General features: G+C 35.8%; 1 protein-coding gene across 1 annotated transcript in view; it reads left to right on the top strand.

Annotated features, from left to right (window-relative positions):
• The window catches only part of LOC138137971 (Ig-like and fibronectin type-III domain-containing protein 1), a 95,613-nt gene that overhangs the window by 5,158 nt on the left and 66,254 nt on the right, over positions 1 to 24,201 (top strand). The window contains exon 2 of the mRNA XM_069057598.1: positions 10,079 to 10,096. The gene's annotated coding sequence lies outside the window, so the exon portion shown is untranslated. The remainder of the gene's footprint in view (positions 1 to 10,078; positions 10,097 to 24,201) is intronic.

Here is a 24,201-nt window from a genome sequence, read left to right on the forward strand (position 1 = left end):
AAGGTGCGAGTCAAAGACGGCCTAAACTCCGGTAATAGACGGGTGTTAAATTAATTAAGGACTTAAAATTCCGCCCGGATTCTTCCGGAGCGACTCTGCCGTCATTATGAATTTATAATTATCATCCGAAAAGTTTCACAGTTGGGTATGTTAATTCCTCCCCCAGTTGCACAACCGCCTAATCCGAGAAAGCTAAACACGACAATTAATTTTTTCGCAAAACAACAAAACCGCTCTTACTCAATAATTACATTTTGAGCAATCTCGGGTAAAAAACCGCCTGCAACAACTCAATCGTTGAAAATTTCGTTATCCGGAATAATCCGGGTTTCCGACGATGTTCCGCTCGCATCGCTACATATTAATTAGGATTGGAAGCCGGGCCCCTCTAGTCTCATTAATAATCGCATCACCCCTTACGGCGGTCCTGGATCTTTCGCCGGCCTTCGATCAACTCAACCTTGAAATTGACATTGGGATTGGATCGGCGTTCCTTTGTCTCTCCTTTTGACATTACCGGGTCACTCAATGAATGATGCTCGTGTTTTTTTTTTTCGCGAATTGATGATCTAGTGACCTGGGGTTTCTCCCACGTGACCAGATCCACAGTTAACTTGATCTCGACGGTTTTTTGTGGATTGTCCGAATTTGCGCCTGAAATACGGTTCGCGAGTGCCCTTTTCGTACCATTTGGGGCGTCTTGGCTCCGTATCGACGTCCATCTCTATTGTAAGGCTTTGTTCTATTTAGTTCGGTTCCCTTGATATCTATCTTTTCATCGCTATTGTGTTCATTTCATACCGTCTTTATTGTTTCTATTTGGTTTTTATCATTTCGGGTCCTTCAGACTCAGGGGTTTCTGCAAAGGCGAAATTGATCAGGCTCTTCGCCCCTTTGCTGTTACGTAGATAACCGAGAAATGGATCTGCGAATTTCTATGAAATCTCTTATGCGATCTCCGTTTGCTCGGGAATAAGAGATTGATGACAAATAGAACAAAAACTTCTCTAAAAAAATAGGCAATGATAACGGAACACTTGAACAGTGAGGTTATGATCCATTTAATTTACAAATACCAATTAACAAAATATCACGAATATGTTTTATCGAAACGTCTGTCTTAGCTTAATTGTACACATACAGGGTGTTACTGAAAGTTGTACAGATATGTACATGTAGAACTCGGAAAAAATATCTAAAAAATTCTATGTGAAAAAATAAAATGACATTTATTTTTTGAGCTACAATTTTTTTTAATTGCTTTTAGTCTTCTACGTTGTCGTAGGTAAAATTTCGGCACATTTTAAAAATACACCCTGTATATCATGTTTTATAAAATGTACGCCAATGCGAAGTAACCTATAGGAAATATGCTTTAGAACAAGGAAACCGCATAGGTGTACGTTGTATAAAATATGATATACAGGGTGTATTTTTAAAATGTGCCGAAATTTTGCCTACGAGGTTGTTTGACAACGTAGAAGACTAAAAGCAATTAAAAAACATTTTAGCTCAAAAAATAAATATTTTTTCCGAGTTCTACATGAAGCCAGTAGCTCGTGGTTAAAATATCTGTACAACTTTCAATAATACCCTGTATGTATACTTGCTATGCACAGTCGTTTTATTGGTTGCCTATCTCACGAAAAATCTATTAAAAATTAAATGCATTCAAAGATGAAAGCTCATTTGCACAGAATTCCGCTACGACATGACCGATGATTTGCAACGCCTGCTCTGATTTGTTTTCTTCACTTTGTAGCATAAGATTTGCAAAAGTATGTTTTTCATTTTAGATCTAACTATGAAACAATGAGGGATACTTTCCAATTGTCTAGACTTTCTGCAGATAAATCCATAAGATTTATCGCATGACCTTTAGCCATTGTTCATTAAAAATAAATTTATTGGATCGTCCTATACATAATGCAGGTTTTCTAAAGAAACAGCAAGTGCACGAGTCATAGCTGGTAGGAGGTTGGTAGGAGAATATGAATACATGTATGAAATACATTTGATCCTCAATCTAGCAGGTGCTGTTTCAGGAAGTTGTCTTGATTTAAATTCACATTAGCGTTATTTAATAACAAATGTATCATCATATCGAGAATGTTTTGCTGTGAGAGTTTTCAAAAGAAAAAATATTTGTCTGAGTAAAGGACAAAATCTGCGAGAGAGTCATAAGTGAAAGCAGGAAACAACAGATCGGAGGCTAGATCTAGACGACATGAAGATTTAGATGATGACCTCTTGAAGATCGTGATGGATCACGATTTTATTGTAAATTTTGAAGGAGCAACAAATTATTTTGTTCGATACCTCCCTTTGAAAGTGAGTCCCAGTGGGTAAAGGTTTCTTTTTTCGTTCACTTTACTTTCGCTCATCGTTTTTCGCTCACTGTCTTTCACTCACTTGTTTTCATTCACTCGTAAATTTTTCCAATAATTCTTTTTGATTTTTTAGGCAACATTTGGTAACTCGCGGCACTTTCCTCTTCCAGGACATCATCTCACTCTTACTCTAAATAACTAATAAATAGTTATAAAAATGAGAACAAGTAGCGGAATTCGAAATAAGAGTTAACCATACATAATTTAAGTGCTTCTACTTAAGTAATTAATTCGAATCGTTTCCAGGTATTTTTGCTTCACGATTGTGCAATGCAATTACCAATAAAATTATAAATAATTACTTTCGTCTTTTGTACTTACCAAAGATCTATTGTTAATGACGTTAAAAATTAGTAAAGGTTTATTAAGTTTTTACCTCGACAATTTGACATTTATTTAGAGTTTCATGTTTCGATTAGTAAATCAGATTTCGTTGTATTTATTATATCAAGCAGTCGCTAGTAATTATGCATAATTACTAATAAAAAAATGTAAGTATTGTTGAAATGTAGAATGAAAAGCAGCTCTAATTATTATAACAAAACATTCAGACCTGTTTTTACTGAATTTAGCACAGTTAAAAAAGTGCGCATTTTCTGTAATTGCTCTCAAAAAAAATTCTTGTTTTGTTCTGTTAATCGCCATCTTAATGAAGATCTTGACGTGTCCGAGTTTATACACGCAAAACAAAAGAGAATTAAACCAAACATCTATTCTTCTCCAGTAGCGTGCACGTTCACGTTTTATCAAAGGCAACATCTCCAACTGGCTTATTCCTTCTTGCATATGATATGATCTTCATTTATTTGCCCAAGCACATCATCAGACTTCTTTAGCTTCACAGATGCCCCATATCGTGGCACACATAAACCTCCTAATGAGCCGCGTGTCGGCAGATTTTTACATTTACGACGGAATTATTGTAAATACTATTAAGATTTTTTCCCTCAACAAAAACCAAATTAACGTCGACATTCTTACGTGTGGAAAATTTCGTAGTTACGTGTGTCGCAATTGCGGTTTTGGACCTAAACAAATTTCCGAGGCCGATGAAAACGAAAGAAAGAAAAAACTAGCAAAATTGAAAGTAGTCCAGTAAACTTCATAATCGCCGATAAATATTTACACAATTCGTACTTGTTCGACACCTTGAAAATTTAGCAAGCACTGTTTGTTCTTTGTTTTTTATCCTCCGAGTCCCGTCTTGTGTTATTTGTTGTGTCGCGCCAACAAACAATTGCCGTTGCATAATGGGGCATCGATGACTTAACGCCGTCCTTAACACGGTCCGTTCTAATTTGCTCCTTAAACATCCGAACCAGTCCATGATGCAAAAAAGGTGATCTCAGCAGGACCGTACTGGAAGAGCAAGGCCGATGTTGCAACTGTCAAGGCCTGGAAAAATTAATTAGCGAGGTGTGCTCTTGAAATCCATCTACACAATAAAAATTTGCATCGACACGCCTTGAACTGAATCATGCAGGATTCGCTGCGCTTAAGGAAAAAAATCGATCCTTTCGACCCAGGAAATTCACGCTTTCGCAACGGTTGGAGAATGCTAGTTTCCGCCGGCTAAGGCTGCGGACGCACGAGCGCTACCAGTGGCGGCGCGTGTTATTCTGAGATGGGTAAGGACGTAGCTGCTTGGGTGGTCTCGCCGAATCAGGGCTCCGTGGCCCTGAAAAGTAGCTAAATGAATTTTTTATGGTGTTTTTACACTTTCTATATTTGGCAAGTGTCGTAAATCATTTACACCTTGCGATGGTCTTAAAAGTACCAATAAGGAGACACATGAAACAAAACACTTTTGTACGTCCCACACCAAAGAAAATTTACCATAAACGTTGCTTCTAATAAAGTATCTATCTTTCCTTGATCCTTACTAAGTCCTCTGCAGCTGAAGCTCGACCTTACACCTACGCTGTAAAACATTCCTTTACGTCAGAAGTATTGAACTGGCTACACGCAAGCATATTGTCGGATAGCCCCAGGAAAGCTTGTGACAAAATCATTTCATTTCTTGATAGCCCCAATGAAGATTTATTTTCTACTATTACACTTAATGTGCTGGTGTTGGAGTTAAGGGGCACGCGGTACCAGCCGCCGCCACTAATTCCTGCGACAATGTATTTGTAGATTGGACGCAAAAACGTCCGTCAGAAGCAAGCTCGTGCGCCCCAGCAGGGGCATAAATCCGATTCGAGTGGTCATTGCTCGTTCAGGGGTTGTGGAGAATGTAGCGAGGCCATCTGGATGTTGGGAGTGGGCCAAGGTGGCGTTCTTTGGCCCACGTTGTTTAGTCTGGTGTCAAAGACTGGAACGGAACGTAAACAGATCGTGTGCAAATGGCTGTCGTAAAGTAAAAACACGAGGCGCAATTTGGTGTTTAAATATTTGTGCAGGATGGAGTTTAATGAGTCCTTTGTTTTAGTTTTTTTTAATGTGATGTTCCCATCGTGTATTGTACGGTTGGAAAATTCGAATTGAATTGGGCCCGAGGCTCAGGAATATGTTAATAAATCGTCCATTCAAGGTGAAACGAATTATATCATGCTCATTTTTGATCATCTTGATTTTATGAGGACTTCCGAGGGTTTAATAAGGTTATTGCTTTGTTTCAAAATCACAACGTCAAGGTCGGTCGGTTAATTTGGAATATAAACGCTTAGCGTGATACTTGTTACAAAATATTTCGTTGCAAACAGCTGTTAATAAATTAATAAATATGTTTAAAATTGTGTGTAATTATTGAAATGCGAATACAGTTTGGAAAAATACGACGGATAAACGCTCGTGACATGATTTTTGAATGTAACGTCCATTGTTAGGCACTTGCTAAAATGATTCTACATATTTATCTATTTCATTTTATTTAAGCAAGATGTTTGATTTAAAATTTTTTGGAATATTTATGTATAATGGGAAAGGTGATGTAATTTAATCGGGAGTCAACTCTTCTAAGAGGCTGATTTCAAGTTGACCTGCGACGGTCGCAACTTCTATTGTCATGGTAACGGCGCAAAATTGCAAGTTTGAGAAAGATGACGCATATTGGTAATTAATGTGTAGGACAAAGATAGCTACACATTTGCGCTGCACCACCTATTTGCGACCATGATTAAGGGTCCTTCTGGAGTTGGCTTTTAAGGAGGGGGTAGCAATACCCAATTTGTAGAAATAAAACTGCTACTATTAAAAATTAATATAACAGAAAAAATATCGCAAAAAATTGGAATCCCATGAAAATGGTTCGAGTTTCTGCATTTTGAAATGTTGTCCAGAAAAGCTCCGTTGTTCTAAAAATGCATGTATTTGCTACATGTTTTATCAAATAATTTTGTGCTTAAAAATAAAATTTCTTGCCAAGAGTTAATTGGCTAAATTGAGTTACCTGTAATAAACTTGTTTGGGCTTAATTTTGTTGAATGAGAATGAGCACAATCCTTGGAAATTATTTAATTTAAATCTTTTAGAGTGACGACGTGCAAGTCATCAAGCGCGTAAATTTTTCGCAATTATGTTGACCACTTATGTAAGTTTATTTATAGAACAATCAGTCGCTGCAGTTAATAACATCCTTTTCTGTTGATCTACAGGAACTGACTATAAAGTTCGCTTTTTTAAATTTAAAATAGATATAAAAAGTAATTTAATTAATTTAAGAAATTATTACTTTACATATTTTTCTCCACGACTATTAAAGAGCGAATGCATTCTTGTTGGAAAGAATAATATCAATTCCACACCCAGTGATAGAAAATACTAAAACCCACGGCTGTCGGCCAATCACATCCCTCATATTTATATTCTATCAATCGCCAATCGGATGCGTTTGTAAACAATAAGTGGCGCATCGCGTAGCAACCGCTACGCGATTTTAAAGATTGTTTTTTCCTTCTGTAGTCGTGGGGAAAGTATAGTCTTCAACTCGCGTATAATGGCTATTATTACTCGGACGATTCCACCACTCGCCTACGGCTCGTCTTGGAATTTTCATCCTCTTCAGTAATAGCCATCATTATACGCTCGTTGAAGAATGTACTATTCTATTTCGAATAAAGCGACATGGAATTTTTTTTAATTGTTAGGTTTAATAAAATAAACAATTTTCAAATACTTGATGTCTGCATCGTTTCGTCATTATTATCTTCGTGTGACTGCTTTAAGCTTTGAGTGAGGTGAAATTAGTTTTTCTTTAGTAAAATAATGTTCGACGCCTTCGTAATCTTATGGGCTAAAAGGCCTAGTTCAGGAGCGCCCAAGTTAGAAGGGCATCAAAAGTTAACTCAAGCTTCAAAACCCTCAAATGCTTCAGATATTTATTTAAAATTGCCAACAAGGGTTTTCACATTTCCTCTTGTTATTTATCCCATTCCTCCCTTCTTTCTGTTTGAACTGTAAAATATCATAACATTTCTTCAAGCCTTCACCCTTTCAGGTGAATACGTCTTTTTATTTCTTCTGATATAGGATCTTTTTTGAAAACTTTTTTATTGTTGGTACTATTTGTAAGTAAGTCTCACAAAGACTTAAATCTTGCGACCTTTAGAAAAAGCTTTGACTTGACAGATGTGTATAAGTACATTTATACAGAGTGACAGGGGCTTTGTAAATGATTGTAGATTGTAAAATTTATGATGATTGCCGCTCCATATGAAAATGCACAAAATTATGCAAAGAATACACAACGTTCACACAATTGACGCTATTGACAGTTCACGATATGTTTGTATAGAGCGGCAAAAATTTTATAACATGGGCATGGCTTGCTTCGACTATCGTAAATTATAATGACCTGTAGTTATATAAAATTCACTACATACAAATCAAAAACATATTTACCATTCTACGAATACTCACCGTGATTGATCCATTTAATATTTAACGTTAATCACAATAACACAACGCTTTGACCTATATTTAATATAAAGTTCATCAAATAATCTTTAAGCATTACTTCACTCCTTCAAAGATTTGACACAATTTGTTGTAATTTTGGCCTTTAATTAAATCAATAGTTCTGTCCTACATATTTTCTGTCAGGCTTAAATCAGGAGACTGTGAAGGCCAACGCCTAACATCTGTTCTTTAGAATGATTAGGTTTTCATTTAGTTAAGAGTTAACTATAATAACATTGTACACTGTGAGCAGTTTTTATTTTGATACATTTACGTTGAATTAAATTAGTAGTATATTATTTTACGAGCTAATAATGCTTATCATAATCCACGAGGGTGAAAGTTAAAAAACGAGCGGCAGGCGAGTTTTTTAATGACCAGAGTGGATTATAGGCATTATTCACGAGTTAAATACGACGTTTTGTCTACGACCTACTACTTTTTTTTCATGAAACACTTAGCTTACAAAATTACAAGTGACTTATAATAAGTCACGGGTGTAATTTATGACTGGCATAATGTATCTATAGTTACGTAAATAATAAACGTATTATTTAATGGTCGTAGATAAATGAATTAATTTACGTTGAATTAAATAATTTAAATAAAATGTTGTAAATAGTACAGTAAATACTTAGGTGCAATTGTGTAACTTTCGAGACCTTTTTACACTTCTGTCTCGATTTTTCTATCGTTAGTTAACAACATACTGTTGAGTTTTTTTTGTGTGTATTTTGGAACACCATGTATAAACGTCATGAGAGCACATTTTAAATGTCAATTGAGTAAAGTTAATTCTAATTCAAGAAGTAATGAATACAATCATCGCAAACAATAGAAGAAATTGAATTTGTAAAATTTTAATAAAAATGTCTAATAAGCACATCTTTCCATAAGGAAAAAAGTTTTCGATTTTGCATGTCTGCATTATGCAGGTTTCACTCTATTTATATTTCAAATTCCATCGAATTGGATCGGGCACTAATAAGGCATCAAATTGGACGAGAAAAAGTCCCTAGACTGAACCGTAAGAGGAGATAAATTAAAAATCATTTAAATTTGAAATTGTAACGGAATGAAAGTTATGAAGTTCACTACGGCGAGTAAACTGAAATGAAATTAATTTCAGTGAAAAAATAAATGAAAAAAGTTTAATCCCTAATTTTTGATGAATTAACTTTCAGTTATCTTCACGGTCTAAATTATGAAACTTGATTTTTAATTTATTACACGCCGTCTCGTTCCCACTTTTTGTTAAAAATAACATAATTAACTTGTGCACTATTTTACACAAGTAGTAGAGGCTTCGTGAAATGTACAGTGTGTTACACTTAAGATGCAACTGATGTTTTCGTTATCTCTAGGAATACCAACTTGTGTCATCTTATTAGGTTCTTACTCAACCGTATCTTGTAAGCTCAGAGTACTGCGAGATGTTGGATTTTCTCATGGGCTATGGGTCATTTGTATTTGAATTTGAAAGTAGTCGACGTTTTCAGTTTTCATTTACAGATTTTCCACTGGTTTATCGCTCCGCCTTCGCGCACATATTTCCAAGGTCACAGCCCATGAGAGAATCCAAAACCTCTCCCAATAGAGTCAGTTGTCAATATTTTGCGTCGCGTTGGAGATATCGAAAAACGTTATAATAAAAAGTTGTTCAGAATACAAAATTAATAAGTACTTTTCAATAGTTCATTGTTTCTGAATCACTTGCTAGTCTGGGGAAAAATTCCTCTCCTATGCTCATCTATTTTCTTAATTAAAAGAAAAATTGTGCATTGTTGAGGTTTTAGCTGCAGCCCAAGCTTCAGACAAAACGTCCGCTAATAAAATTCTTTCAGATCCATTTCCGGTAGCCTCGCATAAAGAATTAAAAACCACTCAGTCGTCCAAGTTTTCCTGGATTTCGTCTCTCACTTCCAACAACAAAAGAGCTACACCCTGCACAACCAGCCTTGACTTTCTTTTGTTTTCTTCTCGTCCCGCATCATTTTAATTGGCCTCTGATCTCGGCGTCCACCTCTTCGCTCCTTGCTGTGAAGAGTCACTCGTTTCGGTTCAGTTGCACCGTTGATTGCTCCTAATTGAATTTGTTCGCTTTATATGACACAACAATCCAAATGGCTAAATTAACTTATAAACACCACTTAGTTATTTGTGTTGGCTTCCCTTGATGTCTCTTTGGCCGTGGTTAATGCAGAAATCTGTAATATCGGTGATTAAAGCGGAAATAGTAAACTGTAGAGGATAATCAGTTTAGCGTGGTGTCCCCAGCTCCGAGATGAAACGTGGTCAATCAACAACATGTTCTAATGGAATTACGACGTCATACACGCCGGCTTATAATGAAGTTGACATTAGACGAACAACAAAGAGCGCTGCTTAATTGGTTCCTTTCACCGTTGCCAACTTATGCGCACAAAGGGCCCCAACAAGTCAAAACTCTTCGTTCTTCGGCGTCTGCTGAGGGAACACACACTGCACCCACTTTCGCATTCTTAAGCGGTCACGAACGTTCTGCACAGACCGAATTAATTCATTATTAAATTACTGCAACAATAAAAACCGATTGAATGTTAAATTGCTGGAAACAATATGGCAAAATGGGACACACACGCCACCAACACGGTTTTCCTTCTAAAAGGAAAGTAGATTATTTAAAGCAAGTTTCCCTTTTGTCTGCGACGAGTCTACTAATTAAATCGACAATTTTCCAAGCGGTTATGGCAACACAAAGAGCCGACAGGACTCAACTATCTCACTAATGTCCTTTTTTTTTGTTTCAGGTTCGGACGCCATCACAGGTATGTATCCTGTCCTGAAGAGAATTTCTTTTCCCAAATAAGAATGTACAGATGTGGTTCAATAGTTGCAGCGTGGATATTTGTAAATATGTATTGAACCAATTTTGTCTGTTTTCGCTTGGGTAAAATATTGCAGTGGCGACAAACTGTGATTTCAAATTTAAAATTTATATTGCAGAATTGCTGATGTATCGTGTAGGTTTATAAACGGCGTATCAGGTATGAAACAGTAACAGAAAAAATCTGATAAATAATGTGTTTGTGCATGAATGACAGATTGCCCGATAAAATTGAATTTTGGATTAATTGCTCGCTCATTCTATCTGACCGCGATGAAATGCTCTTCAAAAATGAATGACTGAAGGGAGAAGAATTTTCATTGGTATTAATCGATTACAAAAACTGCACTTAAGTACAATTTAGAACTTAAGCACTGTTTAAGTGTTCGTTGTAGAAAGTACACGAGATAAATTATAAAAGAATTACTACTAGCTTTAGGACTCTGGACTGATGATTGCAATAAAAATAATTGCAACAAATCAATCAATGTAATAGAACAAAACGAATGAGTTCTTAACTTGTTGAATTTGGAATTAAAATATCTGGAGTCTGACAGTTGGTTTCCAACTTATTGCGGCATCCCGAGATAATTCTAATCTTTGTTTGAAATTGGTGGCTGCGAACTTCTTCATAATCGTGAGTTAAATCGAGTGAAAAGTGTTCAACCTCCATTGAAAATTTCAAAAGGCGCAAATGAAAGAAACTCCAAACAAAATAAAATTTTCTTTTCATTAAGAAATGTATGCTAATAGTTATTTACATTAGAGTACGGTAGGTGGATTTTACAGCGCGACAACCAGATTTCAGGCGCGAGGCAAAGCCGAGAGCCTGATTAGTTTGAGCGCTGGAAAATAGGTATTTGTATTAGAGTTTTCGGCTGACCATGTTTTGTTTTGCACTTTTGCAGTGTCCCATCAATTAGAAAACCTAATTTCATAAATAAATTTCCAAAAATTAAAAATATTAGAACAGTTTTATAAATATGTTACAAGGCACATTTATGGAACAAACGGCGCCTCGTATAAAGATTTTTTATTAAGTATGTAATAATCTATTTATTAATGAACAAAGCAGTTGAAGTTAGTCCCTCGTAAAGATATTACAGTCTGCAGAAAACTTTCTCTACTATCTTCTTACTATTTCAAAACGTGCCACAATTCTAGCCGCCCATCCTTAAAGAATTAGAATGGGAGAGTGTTCTCATAGTAAAATTCTTACCGTTCTTTAGCTCTGGGCAAAGCAAATTAACTAAACAACTGTATTAATAGCAGTGTCATCACTGTAAAGCAATGTATCAAATGAGAACAAGTTATTAGCATAGATGAGAAACAAGATGGGCCATAGAATAGAACCTTGAGGTACACTGTTGTTTCGAATTGCATAATACAAACTTGAGTAATACTTTCTAGTAGTACCTATGTATTTCTATGACAAACGAGACATGACAAGCGTAATTTGCTTAATAATAATACGTTTCAGTTTTAACAAGTTCTTTCGGAAACCAAATATAACCAATAATTTGCTGATATTGTTGTTTTGAAAGGTTTTAGTATGGTCTGGATCAAAATTAACCTGTTGAATTAAGTTTTTTAATAAAAGAAATACAAAGTGTCTATAAAAGAACGTAAGTATGTATATCAAGAATCCTGTGGAATTCGAACAGATTTGATTTTTGCGGCTCTGTAACATATTGTGGTATTAAATAGAAAAACAAAGGTTATAAGTCCATTGATGACAGGTTTTTATTAAAAAAAACTGAAGTTTTCCAAAAAAGAATTCTTTTTGTATTTTCTTAAATTGTGAAAATTAATATTAAGAAACAATAAAGATCCTTTTCCTACTTGTAGAAAATGTTCTCAAGGAATGATGAAAAATCAAAGACAGATATTTAATTTAAATTCAATTAAGATTGTTGACTCGCCTGACAAAAAGTATCACCTATTGCTTTAAACTTTTCATCCGTGGATCGTGTTTTTCAAATAATATTTTTGTACCCATGTTCTTTTCATAAAGTCTCGTCATTGCAATTTTTCAATAAATTAGATAAAAAATAAAAACCAACTGTAACAAGCCTTATAAAGTATGTTTTATATGTTGTTGTTTGTCAGTGAATGATTTTATTTCAAACGCCATATCTGAAAATAACACTGCCAAAAAATTATTATTGTTACTGAAAACAATAAACATCCTTGTTGAAAAATAATATCATTAATTAATTCAAACATAAATCATAAACAAGTAACTGGAAAACATGTACTGCGTACTTTATTTGAGTTACTTTGAAACACGTTTTAAATATTTAAAAAGGTGGATAAATATGAGATTATGGCACTCATCTCAACACTTTTACACAAATTCCTGAAGCAACCAAATTTCAGTAATAAAGTTAAAAGTACGTCTAGAAGGCGTAAGGTAATTTGTCCTTAACTGCTGATTTAAATAATTAATTCCATCACACTCAACTTGACGTATCGTTACTTGAATCGACTAATTGTAAAATTCAATTGTTTATTGTTTTGTGTCCGATAAACTCATTAAAACGACAAACGGAACAAATTATTATGATACATAAATTGCCCAAAGCAGAAAAGGAAGTCCAATACTTGAAAGGCAAAGTGCGTCTGTACAAGACAACAACAAAGAAAACCTCTGTCCTTTTATAGGTCGAATCCTTTTGACATTCATGTTATCAAAGCAAATTTGGATACGTTATAATAACTGTCACACCTGTTGATAAAGACGCGATAAAATTTTGGTCACGCAGTCTATTAGGACTGTCCATCTTGAAATTAATGTCGCATTTACGAGTTACTTTATACTTAATACTAACTCACGCACCCTGGGTCTTAATATCCCCTTCCCAGTTCTATTATGTGCGCAAAGCTGTCCCGCAACCCTCCAACCTGTGGCGGCTGGTGCTTGGGGGCACAAGAGCACACGCCCCCGAACTGCAACACCAACAAGTAAAACAATTCAGTGTCAGAGTGTCACAACCCTCGAAATCGGTTTCGTTGGGATTTGCGACAACATGCTCGCGTGTAGCCAGTTCCACTACGAGCACCTGGTACGAGGTGACGTAGTCACGGTACACGTGAACAGCGGGAGACTCGCGCGCCGGATCGAACAACATTATTTGCAGCGTTACTACGGCAACGGCATGTTGAGACAGCCAATTAGGCAGCGTTCGGTCACATTTTGTTGTGTATAGGTGTGAGACATAACCACTCGAGGTCGGTTTTAAAGAACTGCATAATATGCAACTCCGTTAGTTATGCATGCACGTGTCGCGATAACGAATGTCGCAGCAGCCCCCGGGGCTACATTTGTACCATTGTACCATACGGATTACGCATTGCCCCTTGACACACTTACGCAAATAAGGATTTTTTCCACTCCAGTGACCTACGCATTTGTATGCGCGAATCGAACGTTTTGACCGATCGACATTCCTTGCCTTAATGGGGGAGCCCCCGCGGAACTTCAAAAAGAGTTGTTTCTGGCCCGCCAGTTTTGTTTGCATCATTTGAAATTCATTAATCGGCGGATACACATCGGAATTGGTGTTAAATTACGTTAATTCGGTTCGAATCGATCGGGATTTGAACGGTGGCTTGTTTTTTACGGATCAGCCAACTCGACTTGCCAACGGAAATGTCAATTTTCACGGCGCACTTGATGCGCCGTTTTCAGAGCCAATTTTTCGAATGGATCCAACAAGTTTCGGTGTTTACGATTGAAATCGTTCGCAATAAAACATATTAAGTTGTTTGAAGCGCCACTCACTGTTTCGCCACTTTTATTTTTTATTGAGATTTGTTTGGTTGCGGTCGTAATAATCTTGGGAACATTTTTAAAGGGGAGGGAAAAGCCAAGACTTTTGCCTCGATCAAATTAAGATTTAATAACGTGGTCTTCTAATTGGATTTAGATTAAAGCTCAGAGTGGGTTTTTATTTTACCAACCACTTGTCTCATTCTCATTTGTTAATTGTCGTTTGCAAATAGGAAACTGTCAATTGTCAATCCCTCACTCCGCTTAATCACACAGTCTGTGACAGTGGCGTAATGATACCTCTCCCAATTTAATTGTTCATTACAATCTAATTCGTCTGCACTTACAACAAATTTACTTCTTTTTCTTCTCTGAACACAGCAACGAAACAGAAGCAGCACCTACAAATAAAATATCTCCTAAATTAGAATTTGCGTCTCTAATAGGTCTATTATTGTATTCAATATTAAAGCACTCGTGGTTTAATAGACCTCTAAGAAATTTTTTATCAATATTTCAGTGTTTTATTGTGATTTACACCAAAAAACTTCCAGTATTAATGTTCAAACTCTACTTTTTAACATCTGTTGCAGATGTAGTTGCATCCGTTACCTTGAATTATCAATTAATACAAAATTCCCTAGAATTTGAAAATTTAATTTTTTTATTTAAAAATTAAAATAAGGGTGCAAATTCTAAAAAATTACATAAAAAACTCGTTTTATAAGGGCATTGGCGCACTCGTCCCATAGAAAACTCCCCCTACGGCTCGTTTTCTACACAAATCAACCTTTATAAAACTCGTTCTTTAATATACTATTTCGGCACAAGTTTCTAGAATTGCATTTCGTGTGCAAGTTCACCTGTAGAATGTTTTGAAGGTTTGCAAAAATCCTTCTGTATTTACTTCAATTGTAGATTTTTTTCAAGTTTAAAAAATATTTAAAAAACTTGATGAAGTTGCTGCTCCAGTTGCCAAAGAGTAGACAAGTGATTTTTTGATAAAAGAATTGTTTCTTCAAGACCCTTCCAAGACGTTTTAGAAGGTTCCGGAGGTTTGTTTAATGCAGCTGTTGACACTCTTACGGTTTCACAAAATTGCAATGCAAACACATTTTCTAGAACAATTCTTTTTCTAAGAACTCTGCAAACCATACACTGTCAAAAGCATACATTTTGAGTAGAGAAGAATTAAACAAAATGAACATCAAGGTAAGAAGCAAACACTAGACAACGTGACAGATGCGAATTACAAACAAGTTTCGGTAATTGAATCTTAAATATTTGTTTTAATTTATTTCATTTGCGATTTCGTGCAAAATGGGTTAGTTTAATATGACCCGGGCAGTACAGGCGTGGAATGGAATATGGCCTATATTTAAAGAGGTATTCATTAATAATTATTACGTAATTAAGTTCTGTTTTAGTATGTTACAGTTTGTGTAAAATTTGAAGCTCTGGAGATGAAACGTTAAATATTTTACTAAACTTGAAACACGTTTCCCTGAACAGGATATTATATTTTCTTAACTATTTCTTTATAGACTTGTCAATTTTAATCTACGGCGTTATGAAAAGTAGAAGGTGTTTTTGTGCTCCGCCCAGTTTACGACCTCGACTTCGTCTCGGTCTTCAATCTCTGAGCTCACCACAAAAAGACTCACTTCTACTCTTAATGATATAATTTGCTATTATTTGAATCGCTTAACAATTCCAACGAATTGTGACTCATGAAGCCAAGATTTTTTGAATGATTGATAAGCAGAAAATCTTTCTAAATCACGGTCTTGAATATTGCAGCACGTTAGCACTGTTGTCTCTTTTGAAACATTGAAATACTACACAGTCGAATAAATGGGTTTAATCAGAAGTGTAAAACAAACGGAATTATTGATAGGTCGTTTGTGTAGTAAGTTTTGAGATAGCAGCAACGTTGGCGCAGAGCCAGATATTAAAATTTTGTTGCTGACGTACATACAGTGTGTCCAAAAAGTCTGGAAACACCCCAATAAAATAGAAACGAATGATTTTCGAGAAAAACGCAAAAACAAATGAACTAACGTTTTCAACAAGCTTTCTGTTGATGGTATCTGTTTGCTGTTTTTGATGGCCTTGAAAGAGTTATGATGTCATCAGAGGTTTTTTTAAATGGCAACGTGGCATTTTTACTACTAGATCTTTTAATTGTCTACCGAGGGTCAAAAAATTTTTCAATTTACATAAGAAATTTCCTGAAGAAACCTATTTTTTTTAATAACATGACTTTTTCAAGGTCATCGAAAAGACCAAAAAGAAAATATCAGCAGAAATCTTTTTTAAAACACCAATTGACCTGTCTTTAGATTTTTTTCAAAAATTATGCGTTACGTTTTCATTTGGGTGTTTCCAGATTTTTTGGACACACTGTACTTCATTTGATAACTGTAAGAGCCAATCTACCAGTCAACTTGTCTTTTACACAGCTAATTGAGCTTGCAGTATCTGTTAGAAAAAAAGATGAAAAATGAAGATTAAAAAAAAAAAAATTGTCTTGTACTGTTAAATTTATTTGACAATATATTTCACGTGTCACGATTCCTTTTCAATTATGTTAATTGGTTGAAATAGGGTGGTACGAGGATTTCACAGAGATAATACAAAACACAAGAATCTATCACCTGTTTTTTCAAATTGCGATGATATGACTCGTGAAACCGGAGCGGCACATTTAACTAGTTAATATCTTGTAAACTTTCAGCCGACATAAATTTCTTTGTTGAGATATTCACTAACAAAAATAATGCTGTTCGTCCTTGATATGTCAATATACTGGGTGTAAAATTTAATTCAAATCAATTCAGTTCTAGGATTAGGCGGGGTCACTACTTTGCGACGACAGCAGTGATCACAATGATAAAAATAGAAGACAATCGTACTTATAGTGTATATTGTTAATGTGAAAAGTTTAGAATTCATTTATTACCTCAAAAGTTTTAATAAAATGAAAACATTTCGTTACTAAACACGTGTATTTTTTAAATACAATTTGTTAATGTAGGAAATACTAGTTTTGCTAATAAATTTGCAAAACTGGATCACCCGGAACTATTTCTGCAACCATAATGAATTAAAGAAAACGATTAAATTATCTAAACGATGTTGACACTCGTTTTTTATTGATAACAAACTTAAAAAAGATGGAGAGTAAATACTTGAACAGAAAATCGACTGTTCATTCATCCTTATTGATTTTAGGAAAGAAGTAAAGTTGTATAAAATGAAACAATGTGGTCGGTTGGTTGAAAAGCTTTTTATTTTTTAACAACGCACGAGCAAAATGCCCATTTTTCAGAGATAAGTTGCTCTCATTTACAATTGTTCGGTTTGTGGCAATAAATAAAGGACTCTCTGTAAATACATTCTTGATAGCCCCTATGGGTATTGTGCCTATTGTCCTATCTACTAACATAATTTCCCAATCGAAATCGATGTTGAAATATTTTGTTAAGTTATCAGCCTCACGTGATATGAGGCAATCATAGAATTTCGAAAGTTTGTAAACGAGAAATGCATCAATGACAAGTTGACAATGACATGTCAGGAGCATTTACATAAAAATCGCAATTACAGGGTGTCTTAAAATTAAGCTGTTTTTTCAAGAAATGCCTTTTCATTTATATTTTAACATTATACATAATCATGCTCACCATATTTCAAAATGAATGTCAACCATTTATATTTTTTATTTGAAGAAAACATGATGAAAATTTGAACCTTCAAACCCATATATATTTGTAAAAACCCCCCCTATATTTTTTATTTTCTTTATTCGAGATTCCTGAGATTTTTCCTTACAAGACCCCCGACTTGGAATACGTTAATTTTGCGACACCCTGTATATTAAAATAACATAGCGTTTTCCACTAATAGGCTACAATAGGATGAAGAATAGGCTTAATAACACTACCACAGTGTTCCGCTATATTTCCTTAATCTTTTTATAAACATTCTTTCCTTCTTTAAAGAATTGAATGAAATTGATGTAATTGGCCCTCAATTAAATCATTAGTATTAACCCACATGTTTTCTACCAGGAGATTCTTGAGACCACTTCGTAACATTTCTTCTTTCTTTGAACAGCATTTTAACATGGTAGATCATTGTTTTATGATATTGTCACGTTGAAATTAAAAACATGGAAATTGTAAACCAACAAGCACAATTTATAGAATACAAATTTGACCAAGAGAGACGTACTTTATGAAATCTCTAAAATGAAAGAAAAATATTTAGGGATGCAATAACTTAATACGAACATTTAGAAAATACCATTTTACCAAAAATATACAGGTATTTCATGAGTGAAGAGCCCGACGGAATTGAAAACGCAACCCACAATACATGCCCCAAAAGGCTTCCAATCTCTTGCTTCAATTTATTTGTGGTCTGATGGATTTCGGAAAGTCATTCCTAATCTGGAATCCTTTTTAAAAATGTTGACAGTTTTAATTTTGTTTTAGCTTTTGGTGTGGAAATATTTCTTTAGTTTTTATTTTCTTCGAGAAACTAGGTACGATCGATTCCTTGCAGGAAACGTTCTGGTTCTACATGAAGTTCACTTAATATTGAATAGATTTCTAGTTTACTCTCGGCGTTAAGTATTAATTCGTAAGAGGTATAGTCTTGAACAGATGAATTAGAGTGTTTGGATAAATCGTCGACGTGAACCCCCAGCGGGCCCTAATTTTAAACGAGATCGTCAAAATGTTCGCAGTTCGACATTTAGTGCCAGTTGCGCACGTAACAAGTGTAAGATAATCCTGACATGACGAATATACCTACCTCCTGAAACTTGTAGATTTACATTTGCAATTACCAACACTTCAGATTCGAGTCGCATTTTCATTCCGTGAGTTATTTGCGCTGTGGCTGCACTAAAGTGGAAGTTTGCGCTTGTATGAGTCTTTAAACACAAACAGAAAGTTTAATCAGTTTTGGGAGCCCCACTCCCGGAAAAAACACGTGCAAAGCAAACAGCACCCATCAGATCCACCTTTCCCGCTGACTTCATCGTCAATGTAATTACCTTGAAGGCTGGCCGGCGCGATCGCCATTTTTTCCCTAATCGAATGTCAATTTTGACGTTTACGAAGCGTCACGTGACGCGTCGAGTTTGTTGTTTTATGCAAATGGCGGCGGACCTGATTCGAGCAAGTCCAAGAGCAGAAATTCCTCGTGTCGATTGCTCGAAGCTATAATCCAAGAACTTCTTGGAGAAGTTATCCTTGGTTCAGGTCAATCGTACGCCCGTATATTGCGATATGTATTTTTCAGCACCGTCCGGGTGTTTAGAATATTCCGCGGAAGTTTTTATTGGGAGATTCGTTAGGAGGGTCTTTTCTCGCTGGCGGATTGTTGAATTTATGATGGTCGGGGAGTGAAAGGGCCGAAAGAAGAAGAAGTGGCGGACAAAAGGGAAAACGTCAATATAAGCCCGGTTCCGGATCTCCGTCACGCCGACCCCGGAAACAGCGAAATGTTTTGTCGGCACATGTTGCGGACGAAAAATCCGCCCCGCACGCATAATTTTTTCATCTTATATTGAAATCGGACCGTTCTGACGCCCCACAAGAAACAGGCTCCTTCGATTATTGGGGCGCCGTTGCGGAACACCAATTAGTGGTGGTTGACGCTTGATTTGTCGACGAGAAATTACGCTGACCGCCATAATTAACTCTTTTCCGAAATGACGACACACAAAAAGGAGATCTGCTTTACTGATCTAGAACTTATTAAAAGTTCACTGAAACATTTCTGGCTCTCTTTAAGTTGTCGGTTGCAAAACAAAAACTGACCCCTTGATTGATTCACGAGAGTTGTAATTGTGAGGTTATGACATCCAAGCCACCGTGATAACAAACGATAACAATCTTCTTAGTGTTGTTTGCTGCTCTTTCTCGATTCAGAAATTAACCGACGTTTGAGATTTATTATGAAAATGCGGATAAGACATTCTACGAGTCGGTTTTGTCCTTCACTGTTAATTTGGTTTCTAGACTTATTGAATCGCATCGCATAAAGTTAGCGAAACACATGGCAAGATGTTTCAAAGCACTAAAAGAATTTCTTCGAACAAGCTTTTTTTGTGTTGAAATATCCTTTGACTCATCCTTTCATGTTTGGATGATCTTGGCACAAGTTATTCCCCCAATGACATAATATGTATAAATATTAACTAGTTTTTGCAGTACCGTGAATGTTTTGGTTTTTATGGCAAAATAAATATTTCAAGACAAACACTGGAAATTTGCTTCTTCTTTTCCAGTTTTAAATCATGACTTGGACTACTGTTTTCATGGCATAAATTTAGCTAGTTAGTAAGTTAGAAATTTAAATTTTTGTTTGTCATCACGAATTTGTTATGCTAACGAAATAATAATTAAGAGATTTTCAGTTTTCTGTCGCAACAAGTTAGGTTTGGTTTGAGTTGTGAATTATGTAAGTAAATTAAAGTAATGACTGTTTAAAATTCCAAATGCAAATGCAATTAATTATTGTTTTTTTGAGGTTATGTTAACGTAAACTGTACATACCTATAATTATTATCTATCTGCATCACTACATAACTGTTAAAATCACTGGAACAATAACTTCTACAAAATTAGCCCAAGAGGGAACTCACAAAAACAGTTTTTCACAACAAAATGTGAATCAACAAAATTCCAAACAAAAGAGGTTATGTTGTTAGGCTTTGCGTGTTTGTGATTGGTTTACTGATTTGAGTTTAATCAGTGATACCAACACATAATGCATTTAGCATGAATTTTTCCAGAAGTCTACCCCAAGCAAATTCACGTTTTTTCGTCAATTGAAATCTAAATAACAGGTTACAAATTGAAATAAGTCAAAAATAAGACAATCTTTAGTTACTAATATTCAGAAAGTATTTTAAAAACAGATTAAAAAAACTTTCAGTACAACCTTATTCAGTATTAAGGTTTTAGATTATAAAAGGTAACGACAACGGTTCCGCCAATATTTCCATTTCACTTAATTTGGAGTCTATGCAAGTTAATCTGTTCGACACAATACAAACATCCCGTAAAAGTGTGTATACTTCTGTCTTTGTCACACTCACGGCATTTATCGAGAATGTTCTCTCTTTTAATTTGGAGTCTCAAAAATGAACAATGAGTTGTCTACCTTATTTATCATCGAGAACCTTAATTCAGTACAACATATTTGCGTCCTCTATCGACAAACTCGCAAAACATTACCCTTTGCTCATTAGTGCGAAAATATTTTTTCCTCACTAGTGATTCAATTGTCATCTTTGCTCACTATTTTCTATTAATGCGTCTTAAATGTTGACCACAAAATTAAAAATACCTATCACAGTTAAAAATTATACCTGTTTTTAGTTTATTATGTAATCTTACCTGACGTCTTCTAATATTTCAAACAAGTTTTATTAAAAATAAAAACAGCATTTTAGTCATTCTTTCGGAAAAATTTCGTAGATATAATTTATGTAGATGTAATATATTTAAATATAATTTAAGTTAAGAAAAAATTGTTATTGTTTAACTTGAAATAAGAAAACTAATAAATGATTTAATATTGTCCTAAATTGTATATCAATTCTGTAAAGTATCTCAAATATATGTCAAAATTTTGACATTTGTTATTTCATAAAAATCTGCAAAAGTGTACTGTAGGTATTTTACAGCGCTCCGATTAATCAGGCACTCGGCCTTGCCTCGTGCCTGAAACCTAGTTGTCGCGCTGTAAAATACACCTACCGTCCTCTACCGTAAATAACTATTAATTCAGTAACGAAGTAATTGTAAATCTCTTTACAAAATTAGTCAGTATTAAAAGAACTGCGTAATTGTTGTCACCGAAGCGTTGTTGAGCTCAATAAAGAAACGACGTTGCTTGTTCACTTAAGAAAAAAAAATGATGATGGGATAATTTTCGCGGTCACTCTGCGAGCCTTCAATAATCGTGTCGTCTCGTCGTCGGGAAAACAATAGAAGACCGAAAGAAAGCTCCAACTTTCGCCTTTATCTTCGGACAAAAATTGCGCCGTGTTACAGCAACAAAACAGATTAATTACGACAACAAAAGCCGAGCCCACCCTTAATTCTGCTTGCGTTTTATTACGTTTCCTAGCATTCGATGTGAATTATATCCCCGGACGTCTAATCCTCGGAGACTTATCGTTAAGGTGTTCCCAGATTAAAAATTATTGATGACCTCCTGGCGGCTGAACCGCCGCCGTCTTACAGTTAAAGATCGCGAGGGGTTGTAAAAGACAGGGGGCGGGAATACTAGTAAATTCACTTTTGATGTTTTCAATTTCACGGCTTTCTTACCAATTTCACCTGCAAAATTGCTAGATGCGGAATCGATAGAGTGGAAAAAAGGCAAACCGCGACACAGGGCCGTATTAAAGTGTTTCCAATCAATTCCCATTAGGGAGATGGCCCCTCTTGCGGTGCAAAACGCCCGGACCGCGATCCATCAAATCTAAATCTCTTAAATCGACTCGCTAGGGAGATTTACACACACTATTAGCTCTATATCTTCGAGCTGGATTCTATGACTAATGGGGAAACACATAAACTTGCACGAATGGGATTGGGAAGGGGCTCAATATCCCGCTATCGCTAGCAACGGCTCTTCATTTCGTTCCATTTTGAAATTATGATTTTAAATGAAGAGGTTTCATGTCGTCAAAGTCAATCCAATAATACGAAAGAAGAAACTGTAGTCTTTCGCTCACTGTCTTTCGCTCACGCAAGCTGCGCGTCGTGGACGAACCAGCAATTCGCGTGAACGAAAGCTTTGCCTTCCTCTCTCGTACGGTAAATAAGTATTAATTTTAATTTTCCTTTTCTCTTTGTAACTTTTCGTTGCTTCGTTGTCCATATTTAAGATAGACTGAAATCTCATTATTATTGCATAGTCCAGCAATCAGTAAATAATTAATACAATATTTATTGATCAGCGGAACAACCTGTCCATTTTGAGCTTTGAAGGCTTTTAATTATTAATTTTCGCAAGAGCTCCTTCTGATTGGGCCAGGGAGAAGGCGTCCATTAGTTAAACGAATCAGAACGAGCCCCTTCGGTCTCTACAAAATTAATCCGCAGTCGTATGAAATGATTTCACGTAGAAATTTTGAATAGAAAAGAGTGGAACACAAAGCGTCCTAAACACGAAAGATATGAATCGATTGGAGAGCGTGGCCGCTTGAAAAGCCCACGGTGTTTACAGAGATGACTTCGGGTAAGACACCCTCCGGGAATACAACCCCTGTCCTGCGGAAAAACAATGGATACAGTGCAGCAACAATGGCAGTGTTGATTATTTTCGGATTGTCGGGTCTGTTCTGATGTTCTCTGCGCTTTGGGAGATTTGAAGCCCCTGAACGCTTTTTAAAAATACCAAATCAAAGAACATCAGCGAAACAGAGCGGCAAAATTAAAATACGTCTGGGGAAATGACATTGCGCAAGATGAAAGACGGCAAGAGCTCCACATGTGGAAGTTAAATGTCTCATGAAATCCAGAAAGAATTCTCTCCCGTGATCGAAATTTCCAAATAATACGAAATCTCAACAGGCGCATATAAATTAACAGTGTTGCCGCCATTCGGCCATTTTTCTTACATCGATGGCAATATGGCGTCGGATCGCCATTAGCGATGCAAATGTAGTCGGAGCACGTGGCAATAGACCGTGTTTCGTGTAATGAATAATTCTGTGGTGCAAGACGGGCTTTGCGGTGGTTTAATTGAAAAAAAATCGCGCTGCTTGGCCCGTTTCAAGAATCCAGAACGTGTCGGATTAAAATCCAACAATCGAATTGTTTCCTCTTAATCGATAGTTTGATGGAAATCGGCGGAGGGAGCGTGCCCAAAGAAGGAACGCTAACTGTTAATTAATTCGGGTTTCAGGTGGTCCGATGTAGATAATGGCTGAAATTTCATGGACGAGCACGTTTTTTACTCGTTAGCGTAACTAAAACGGACGGAATAATCGGATGTGTCAAGGGGTTGATGATTATATCGTAGATTTCTGGTCAAGAGGGGCTGCGAAAAATAAAATATCGAGAGCGAATGGCGCAGCTCTATAGTATTATCTAGAGCCACAGATTAAGACTCACACAACTTAACTTTTGTTTTGCGAATTACGTTGTTTTAGAGCGTGAACGAAAGTGAACGAAATTCGCCCCGCATCACCTATTTATCGACACGGTCAAATGTTTGTAATAGTTTCTCATTAATCT

This window comes from Tenebrio molitor, chromosome 9 (genome assembly GCF_963966145.1).
Source record: "Tenebrio molitor chromosome 9, icTenMoli1.1, whole genome shotgun sequence".
NCBI classification, from domain to species: Eukaryota; Metazoa; Arthropoda; class Insecta; order Coleoptera; family Tenebrionidae; genus Tenebrio; species Tenebrio molitor.